Source organism: Giraffa tippelskirchi, chromosome 11 (genome assembly GCF_054371585.1).
Source record: "Giraffa tippelskirchi isolate mGirTip1 chromosome 11, T2T-mGirTip1v1.2.pri, whole genome shotgun sequence".
Classification (NCBI taxonomy): domain Eukaryota; kingdom Metazoa; phylum Chordata; class Mammalia; order Artiodactyla; family Giraffidae; genus Giraffa; species Giraffa tippelskirchi.
In genome coordinates this window covers 10,526,893-10,537,665 of record NC_137285.1, presented here as the reverse complement: position 1 = coordinate 10,537,665, position 10,773 = coordinate 10,526,893, and the positions used below count along the sequence as shown (strand labels likewise).

Below are 10,773 nucleotides of genomic sequence, written 5' to 3'. Positions count from 1 at the left end.
GGCTTTTCTCTAGTTGAGGAGAGCCGGGGGATACTGTCTAGTTGCATTTGCAATGTCCAGACTTCTCACTGTTGCTGAGCATGGGCTCTAAGGACGTGGGCTCAGTAGTTGCAGTTCCCAGACTCTATAGCACAGGCTCTACAGGTGTGGAGGGGCGCACAGGTTTAGTTGCTCTGCAGCGTATGGTATCTTCCCAGATCAGGGATCAAACCCATATTTCCTGCATTGACTGGAGGATTCTTTACCACTGAGCCACCAACGAAGCCCCAAAATGCTATTTTTGAACACAGCATAACCAATACCTGAAGTCCACAGCACCAGCCTCATTGATTTGCTCAGCAAATTTATAGAGGGTACCATATGTGCCAGGCCCCAGATGAGATCCTGGAGCTTTACTGGCAAACAACATGTCAAGCTCCCTGCCTCCCTAGAAGCTTGCCAGGAAGAGAGGCACAATGGCAATGACAATACCTGTGATACTGCTGTGGTATAATAAAGAACACAATGTATCTGATTTTTGTTCCTGGCACAGAAAAACCTTGGAATTTCCTGAGCAAATAGGAGTGTCTATGTTATGCTAGTGAGGTGACTGAAAGTGAACCCTTAGATAGCTTCAGAATGGTGGGCTGGTCCCCAGAAAGACCAATCACATGATTAGAGGATTGGAATTTTCCACCTCCAGAGAGGGGAGGGGTCTGGAGGCTGAATGCAATCACGTGACCAGTGATTTCATCTATCTTTGCTTTAGTGATGAAACCTCAATAAGAACTCTGGCACTTAGGCTAGAGGGAGCTTCTGGGTTGGTGAACCTATTGTGTGCCTGGAGCATGACACACCCTGACTCCACAGGGAGAAGGCACCAAAGCTGTGTGTTGTCCCTCAGGCTGCACCCTATGTGTCTCTTCATTTGGCCATTCCTGGTCTCCATCCTTTACAATAAAGCAGTAGTTGTTAGTACTTTCCTGAGTTCTGTGGGTCATTCTGAGCTGTGCTGTGCTAAGTCACTTCAGTCATGTCCAGCTCTTTGTGACCCTACGGACTGTAGCCTACCAGGCTCCTCTGTCCTTGGGATTCTCCAGGCAAGAATTCTGGAGTGGGTTGCCATGCCCTCCTCCAGGGGATCTTCCCAACCTAACGATAGAACCCATGTTTCCTGCAGCTCCTGAATTGCAGCCAGATTCTTTACCGCTGAGCCACTGGGGAAGCCTGTGGGTCATTCTAGTGAATTATCAAACCTAAGAGAGTCATGGGAAACCCTAAATTTGAAGCCAGTTGGTCAAACGTATGGTTGATCTGGGGACCCCTGAAGTGTGGCCTGCAGTTGATGCGAGTGTCATCTTGTTGAGGATTAGTAACATCTGTTTTTCATGCATAGCAATTAACTTCTGACAACAAATGTGTAAGAGTTTCTCCTCACACTGACAACCAGTCCTCCAATCCATTGGTCTTCAACTGGTTTATATCCTACAGTTTAATTCAAGTCTCACACTAACTACCTGATCCCACAAGTTAAAGGCTCAGTCCCACAACACTGCTCCTCCTCCCTCCACTTCTGATGCCAGTCACAAGCCCAGTTTGTCGCTGTGCTTCTGATCAACCAGCTATAAATTGAAGATTTCCCACAATTCCCTCCTCGTATTTGATAATTTGCTATATTAGCTCACAGAACTCAGAGAAACACTTTACTTCTGTTTCCTGGTTTCTCATAAAGGGTATTATAAAGGATACAGTTAGTTGCTCAGCCAGACTAAGAGGTACATAGGGCAAGGTCTGAATGGGTCCCAAGCACAGGAATGTCTGTCCCTGTGGAGTTCAAGTGTGGCACCTCTCTGACATATGGAAACTCCCTGAAGGCCATAGTTTAGAGGTTTTTATGGACATGAGTTTGAGCAAACTCTGGAAGATAGTGGAGGACAAAGGAGACTGGAGTGCTGTGGTCCATGGGGTCGCAAAGAGTCAGACATGACTGAGCGACTGAACAACAGCAATGATGGAGGTTCAATTACACAGGCATGGTTGATTAAATCATTGTGACCATTTGTGATAAACTCCATATCCAGCCCCTCTCCCTTCTCTAGGAGGTGGGCAAAGGGTGAGACTAAAAATTCTAACGCTCTAATCACCTGGTTGGTTTATCTGGTAACCAGCTATCTAGGGACCCACCAAGAGTCACCTCATTAGTATAAACTCAGGTGTGGTTGAAAGGAGTTTATATGAGCAACAAAGAATTCTCACCACGAACACTCAGACGATTTTCCGAGGGTTCCAGAAGCTCTTAGGCCAGGAACTAGGACAAAGACCAAATATTTCTTTATTTTATCACCATGTCACAGGGACTGAGTCTGTTCATGTTTGGAGGCAGGGGCTAACTCCAGACCCTAGCATCAGAATTGAGTCACTACATCCAGCTGGGGTTGAAACAGAACAATTAAGGTGTAAGACCACCCAACCCACGGTGAGAGGGCTCTTCATTGCCATGGCTTCTCTTGTTGTGGCGCACAGGCTCTAGGGTGCTCAGGCTTCAGTAGTTGCAGCGCAAGGGCTCAACAGTTGTTTCAGGGCTCTAGGGCACAGGCTCAATAGTTGTGGCTCATGGGCTTAGTTGTGCTGAGGCATGTGGGATCTTGCTAGACCAGGGATCAAACCCATCTCTCCTGCATTGGCAGGCAGATTCTTCACCACTGAGCCACCAGGGAAGCCCAGGTTTCGGAAGTTTGAAACAGATTTTCCCATAGCAGCCGTGTTACACTGGTGATTCCAGTCTCAAACTGATCCACGAAATGTTATTCAATTTATAACAAAGCTGTCCCCTAATCCTATGAACTAAACAGAATCCTTTCAAAAAAACTCGATTTTCACTAAGTCAACCAGAGTTGGGTTTTGTCTTGTCATTAATAATCTTATCTGATTTAAAAAAATATTACAAGAACCTGAATCCTTGAGAATGTATCTCCTTTCCTCCCCTGCCCCACCCCCATACACATATCCTATAGCCACAGCAACAAAAAGGGAATCATTTTTTTCTCTCCTTGAAGCTGCTTTTTTGACCAAGAGACTTCTAGGAAACCAACTTACATATAGGAATCATGCTGTGCAGTTACAAGGATGACTAATACTCTTTTCAGCAATAAAAAATAAACAGACTTGGGACTTCCCAGGTGGTCCAGTGGCTAAGACTCCTTATTCCCAAAGCAGAGGGCCCAGGTTCCATCCCTGATGGGGGAACTAGATCCCACATGCCTCAACTGAGAGCTCACATGCTGCAACTAAAGACCTCACAAGCAACTATGAAGATGCCCCTTGAGCTGCAACTAAGACCCACTGCAGTCAAATAAACACATGGGTTGTGCTGTGCTAAGTTGCTTCAGCAATGTCCGATTCTTTGGGACTCCATGGACTTTAGCCCGTCCAGGCTCCTCTGTCCATGGGATTCTCCAGGCAAGAATCTAGAGTGGGTTGCCATGCCCTCCTCCAGGGGATCTTCCCGACCCAGGGATCGAATCTGTGTCTCTTATGTCTCCTGCATTGGCAGGCAAGTTCTTTATCACTGGTGCCACCTGGGAAGCCCAAATAAATACACAAATAAAGATAAATATTAAAAGAAAAAAAATAGATTCAGCTAGCTACTCCAAATCTTTGTGGACTCCTTCGCTGCTCCTCAACCTCACCATGGCCTCCACTGGTCTGCAAATACTGGGGATCATCCTGACGCTGCTTGGCTGGGTGAATGCCCTCATGTCCTGTGCCCAGCCCCTGTGGAAGGTAACCGTTTCCATCAGCAATGGCACTGTGGTGGCCCAGGTGGTGTGAGAGGGGCTTTGGATGTTCTGCGTGGAGGCAGTGCAAGGTGTCCACCCAGCTGCTGGTGCTACCCCAGGACCTGCAGGCTGTCTGAACCCTCTGCATCATCTCTCCACCTGTGGTCCCGCTCGGCCTGCTGGTCTACCTCCTGGGAGCCAAGTGCACCCCCTGCAAAGAGGACAAGGACTCCAAGGCTTGTCTGGTGCTCACCTTCCAGATCATCTTTGTCATCTCAGCGGTCCTGACCCTGATCCCCGCATGCTGGACAACCCACACCATCATCCAGAACTTCTACAATGCCCTAGTGTCTGAGGCCCAAAAGCGGGAGCTGGGGGCCTCCATCTACCTGGACTAGGTGACTTCTGGCCTATTGTTGCTGAGTTGGGGGCCACTGTCCCACACCTGCCCTTCTGAGTAGGGGGGGTCCTATGGCTCCCGTCATTATATGGCCTGATACTCAGCATCAGCCCACACACTTGGGGTCCCTCCAAGTGCCCCACTAAGAATTACATCTAATTCGAGTAGGGAAGTGGGGGTTCCTTTGACAGTGGAGCCCAAACCTTTGAGCTGGAGTCAAGGAGATGGTGATCCGTGACAATTTGGGGGCTGTTTTTGCTTTTTATTGGGGGTGGGAGGGCGGTGGTTACTCCATTTGATAATCCACGTGGGCTCTGTTACTGATGTTTCTCAGCTTTGAATGCTGGAGCTAAAAAAGTGATGCTTCTGAGTTTCTGTATCGCTCTCCACCCTGGACAATCCTATCTTAGAGACCGGCCTGGAGCTCCAGGCCCCGTGTGAAGGGTGCTTGCTGTCCAGGTGCTCTCATCCTGTCCTCTGCTGATGCTGGCAGCAGGGCCTCCCTAGGTCTGTGGGGACAAGCCTTCCCTTGGTGGTCAAGCCTCTGGAACCCCCAGGGGCTCTTGAGCCTCACAGAGCCTCCAGAAGAGCAGGGACAAGTTACTGAAGACCCGCCTGCCTCCATGTCTTCTGATCTCTGGCTCCTGCATCCTGAGTCATGTCCCCCCTGTGCTAACCCCTGACCCTCCTGTCCCCAGCCCCTGTGTACGTCTGCCCTGTCCTGCCTATACTCACCAGTTTTTACTGAATAAAGCATGTTTTGTTAAATTAAAAAGAAAAAGAAAATAGATGGACTTCCTTGGTGGCCCAGTGCTTAAGACTCTGCCCTTCCACTGCAAAGGGGTATAGGTTCCATCCTTGGTTGGGGAATTAAGATCTCACATTCTACATGACTTTAACTTCTTACAAGTGGGTTACTTTTCTAAGCAGAAAAAAAAAAAAAATCAAAATTTCTCTCTCTTCTCCTGATCTCACATTGATGAGAGAATCCTAAGTCAGACTTTTATACTTGCTGACTGCTTTGTATACCTTGTTGGTTGAGTAATCTGGCATAATACAGTTTTCTTTTTTACCTGATTTTTCAGTTTTATTGAAGCATAATTTACAAACCTAGCAGCCGTTTTAAGTGCACAGTGCAGTTTTGACATCAATAACTACGACTACAATCAAGATAGAGTTCCGATCATTCTCAGTCTACACTGCTCACCCAGACCCTGGCAGTCCCTGTGATGCTTTGTATACTCCAGATCGAAATTTCATAGAAGTGGAATCATACAGTATGTCCACTTCTGTGTCCGGTTTCTTTCCCTCAGGATAATGTTTTTGATGTTCATCTATGCTACTGATCGTATCAATAATATATTCCCTTTTATTGCCTAGTAGCTTTCCATTGAGCTTCCCTTGTGACTCAGTCAGTCAAAAAATCCACCTGCAATGTGGGAGACCTGGGTTTGATCTCTGGGTTGGGATGATCTCCTGGAAGAGGGCATGGCAACCCACTCCAGTATTCTTGCCTGGAGAATCCCCGTAGACAGAGGAGCCTGGCAGGCTGCAGTCCATAGGGTCACAAAGAGTTGGACACAACTGAGCAACTAAGCAGTAGCACTAGCTTTTCATTACATGGATATACCACAATTTGTATTGATAGAATTGATTCCAATTTTTCATTAATAAAGATAAAGCTGCTAGGAACATTATGTACAAACCTTTTGGGAGGACCTATGTTGTTTTTTATTAATTTTTTTAATATTTATTTATTTGGCCACATAGTATCTTAGTTGCATGTGGGATCTAAGTTCCCCAACCAGGGATGGAACTCCAACCGCCTCCTTCACTGAGAGCTCAGAGTCTTAGCTACTGGATCACCAGGAAAGTCCAGGACATATGTTCTTATTTCTCTTGGATTAATACTAAGAAGTAGAACTGTTGGATCATATGGTAAGTCTATGTTTTAATTTTAAAAGAAGTTGCCAAACTGTTTTCCCAAAATGATTGTACCATTTAACATTGCCCCCAGCAGCGTACAAGAGTTCCAGTTGTTCCACATACGCACCAACTTGATATAAATATGCTTTGAATAAATAAACAAAAGAATAGTGTGCTCCTATCTCCTGGGAACAACTCACTTTCTTCCCCTGCATGGGTGACCCAGAAGTTCCTCTGAATTCAGAGTTTAAAGTGGGAGGCATCATCCAGGGTACCAAGGAATAAAATAGAAATAATGACTAGCTCCAAGTTCACCAAACTCCCAGGGGTATATTATTTTTACTGGCCTGTATCCAGCAGCAGAAATTTTTAAAAGTTTATCCAACATTTTATTGCTAACCAAAAGAGGTAGGTAGCATGGGGTGATTTACAGCAGCAGCAAAAAGGGTTTAGGTGAGACTTGTTTACTAGGAGACAATCTGTAAAAGACGATTATTAGATGCAGTTCCCCTTCAGTTCAGTTCAATTGCTCAGTCATGTCCGACTCTTTGTGACCCCATGGACTGCAGCCATGCCGTGCTTCCCTGTCTATCATGAAGTCCTGGAGCCTTGTTTACTAGGAGACAATCTGTAAAAGAGGATTAGATGCAGTTCCCCTTAGGCAGTATTTCTCCAACTACAGTTTAAGAAACTGCCTCCCACCTCCCACCCACTTGTGCCAGGATCATTTAGGGGCTTGTTTAAGAATTGCAATATTTGATGCCAGACTACCCCTCATCTCTCATACCTGCAAACGCCACCCGGCTTTGCTGCTAAGTCACTTCAGTTGCGTCCAACTCTGTGCGACCCCATAGACGGCAGCCCACCACGCTCCGCCGTCCCTGGGATTCTCCAGGCAAGAATACTGGAGTGGATTGCCATTTCCTTCTCCAGTGCATGAAAGGGAAAAGTGAAAGTGAAGTCGCTCAGTCATGTCTGACTCTTCGCGACCCCATGGACTGCAGCCCACCAGGCTCCTCCGTCCATGGAATTTTCCAGGCAAGAGTATTGGAGTGGGGTGCCATTGCCTTCTCCTAACCGGCTTTACAGATGCTGAATTTTGGGAAACAGGACCTGAACTTTTCCCTTCTTGGCTCAGGCAGATGCAGCACTGACCGGAGTGGAATTTTGTTAAAACCCTCAGAATAGGTATTGCCTTGCTGGTCCTGGCTCTGCCAAACTCAAACTGTTGGATCACATGGTAAGTCTATGTTTTAATTTTACAGGAAACTACCAATCTGTTTTCCCAAAGTGATTGTACCAGGATGGGGAAGCGAAGGTCCCTCTCTTCTAGCTGAAGCTGTCTGAGAAGCCAGAATGGACTTTCCCCACCCCAGAACTTGCCCGACTTTTCCAGTTCACAAACAGACACTGTCCACCTCCCTCATCCTCTACCCCTCTCAGCCTCAGCCCCAGCTCAAGGTTAGGGCTTTTCCTAACAGAATGAAGCTTTTCCTTGTGTCTCCAGCAGGCACCCTCGCTCTTCCCTTCCTCCCACGTGCACTTGGCAGCAGCTGTCTGGAGTCACATATTCCTGGCCTGGTGCCTCACGCAGACTCTGACACATAGAAGGCACTCAATTCATACTTGCAGGATTACAGCAAGGTGTTCCCGATGGTCATCTCTGGTCTGTAGCAGTTGCTGATTTTCTTTATGAGCTGCTTCATGTGAAATATTATAATGTAGTTTTATTTTTGTTTGGCCAAAATCAAATGTGTCTTCACTGAGTTGAATTCCATTTGACTCTCAGGCACTCCATTTTCCCTTCCCTCAGGTCTTCCCCGGCTTCATCCATTTTCAGGTCCCTGGTCCCACCTGCCTGCACGCTTCGTCTCTCTGATGCTCTTTCAGATACACTGAGGGGCAACTCTGCCACTGAGCAAGTCCCCGGACACCGTCTCCCTTTCCACCCACCTTCTTCAATATCTTTGGAGCTAAAATAGTTTTGCTTTTTTTTTTTTTGCCACACAGCACAGCATGTGGGATCTTAGTTCCCCAGGGATCACACCTGTGCCCACTGCAGTAGAAACATGGGCTGCCAGGGAAGCCCCTGTGTTTGTTTGTTTGTTTTTATTGAAGTATAATTGATTTACAATGTTGTGCCAATCTCCCCTGTACAGCAAAGCGACTCAGTTATACATATATATACATTCTTTTTCACTATAGTTTATCCCAGGAGATTGGACATAGTTCTCTGTGCTATGCAATAGAAACTTGTTGTTAATGGGACAATATAGTTTTGATTTGTTTTAATTTGTATTGGGACAAATGACACAATAAAGTGCAGAAATCTTAAGGGTATAGTACAGGGAAGTTTTCATAACAGCTCCCCCGAGATATAATTCATTTATTAATACGATTCACTCAATTAAACTGTTTAGTGGCGTTTAGTATTTCACAGCGTTGTGCAACCATCACCACAGTTAATTTTAGAATATTTTTGCCATTTTATTATTTTCTTTATTTATTTATTATTTTTTTTAAGAGATAGTTTCCATCTTTATTCAACAGCTTTTCTTACATTTCCACTCAAGATTCATGCTATTAATTTACTTCTCCAGAAGCTCTACAGGCATGAACGGGTATCCCTTCTAGGCAACACGGCCACCATGCAACAATGGAAATATGTAGCCTTTTCAAAACTGTCCAGTGCAAATGAAATTTGTCCTCTCTAATGCAAAGATCTTCTACTGTAGTGTGTCAAAGGCTGAGCCCCAACCCGGCGTAATTTCAAGTTCCCCCAGCATTCTGAAATGGTCACGGTGTCTAACAGCATCTCTCTTAAAACAGTGCTTTTGTAGCCTCGATATAATCCTTGGATGCCCTCTTGACGTAAGATGTTAGAGAAAATGTGAAATGTTCCTGAAGAAGCAGATACTTGCGCCCTCTGCTTAACTACTTCAGAAGGAACTCGAATCAGGCAGGAAACCTTCTCCCTCTGCCTCAACAAGGACTCTGATCATCTCTCTCCTTGAGATTTGTAGAAGTCTTCTCGCCTCCATTCACACACCATGATCACGTCCACACTGCTGCCGGAGGTTGCTCTTAAACCACCAACCCTGAGGTGCTCTGCTCAAACCTTCAAAGGGTAACAGCCAATAACTCCTCAGCATAGCAGGCAGGGCCCTCCAGGATGGTGTAGTCACATCACTTCTCCAGCCGAGGCAGCCAACATGTGCGTCACAGGCATCAAATATGAAGAATCATCAGTGTGCAAAATCCATTTCACATATTCATAGGTGATAAAAAAGGCAGCAGCATTAGGAAAGGATCCAATAGCAGCAGAAGCAACTCCAGCGTATACTCCATAAAAACCACCGGCCTTATAAAATCCTTGGGGGCTCTGCAGCCTGGTTTTAATGGTATCCAGAGGAAATAATATTAAGTCAACAGAGACACCAGCTACTCCGCCAGCCACCAGCGAGGCTGTGAACCCAGGCTGGTCCATGGCCCCACAGACTTGACCAGGGTTATAATTCAAGGCTGACGAGAGGCGAGTCACGGACGCCTGACACTGGGCGCCGCCATCTTGGAAGCCCTATTTTTGCCATTTTAAAAGGAACTTTTGAGCCCATGAGTTGTCACTCTCTATTTCTCCCTTTTCTCCACTCTGGGCCTGGCAACTACTATTCTATGCTGGACATTCATAGGAATGGAATCAGGCAATATGTACATTGTTGTGACTGGCTTCTTTCACTTAGCATGATGTTTTCAAGATTTATTTATGTTGTAGCATGGGTCAATACTTCATTTTTTTTCCTGCTGAATGATATTCTTTTATAATGGATATACCAATTCTACTTTTCCAGTCATCAGTCGATGGACATGTGGGTTTGTTATGAGCTGAATTATGTCCTTCAAAAATTAGGGAACTATACTCACGAACTTATTAACAATGTATAATGTAATAACATATAAAGAATTTTAGAAAGAACACATTCCCTAGTGGCTCAGTGGTAAAGAATCTGCTTGCCAATACAGGAGATGCAGATTTGATCCCTGGGACAGGAAGATCCCCCGGAGAAGGAAGTGGCAACCCACTCCAGTATTCTTGCCTGTAGAATACCATGGACAGAGGAGCCTGGGGGACTACAGTCCATGGGGTCTCTAAAGAATCAGACATGAATGAGCGACTAAACAACAATAAATATATATGTGTCTATACATATACATATGTCTATAACTGAATCACTTTGCTGTACACCTGGAACTAACACAACATCATAAGTCATCTGTGTTTCAGTAAAAAAAAAAAAAATTCACACATTGAAGTCCTAATTCCAAGCAGTTAAAAATGTGATTGTATTTGAAGACAGGGTCTTTAAAGAGGTAATTAAGTAAAATGAGGATGGGCCCTAGTCATTAGGATAGGCCCTAATCCAACTGACCGGTTTCCTTAGAAAAGGAGGAAATAGGGACACAGACACAAAGAAGACTATGACAGATACAGGGAGAAGACAGTCAAGTACAAGCCAGTGAGAGAGGCCTCAGAAGAAACCGGCTCTGTTGACACTTTGATCTCTGCCTTCTAGCCTTCAGAATGGTGAGAAAATAAATTTCTATTTAAGGCACATAGTCTATGGTACTTTGCTACAGCAGCCCTGAAAGTGAAAGTGTTAGTCACTCAGTCGTGTCCGACTCTTTGCCACC

General features: G+C 45.5%; 1 long non-coding RNA gene and 1 pseudogene across 1 annotated transcript; both read left to right on the top strand.

The window, feature by feature from the left end:
* Window positions 1-3,669: 3,669 nt before the first annotated feature.
* LOC145527909 (claudin-6-like) lies at window positions 3,670-4,317 on the top strand (annotated as a pseudogene).
* Window positions 4,318-5,243: 926 nt separating this feature from the next.
* Window positions 5,244-10,694, top strand: LOC145527905 (uncharacterized). The gene is made up of 3 exons (XR_014069991.1): window positions 5,244-5,435; window positions 5,929-6,096; window positions 7,174-10,694. It is a non-coding gene; the product is annotated as an uncharacterized LOC145527905 (long non-coding RNA).
* Window positions 10,695-10,773: the final 79 nt, after the last annotated feature.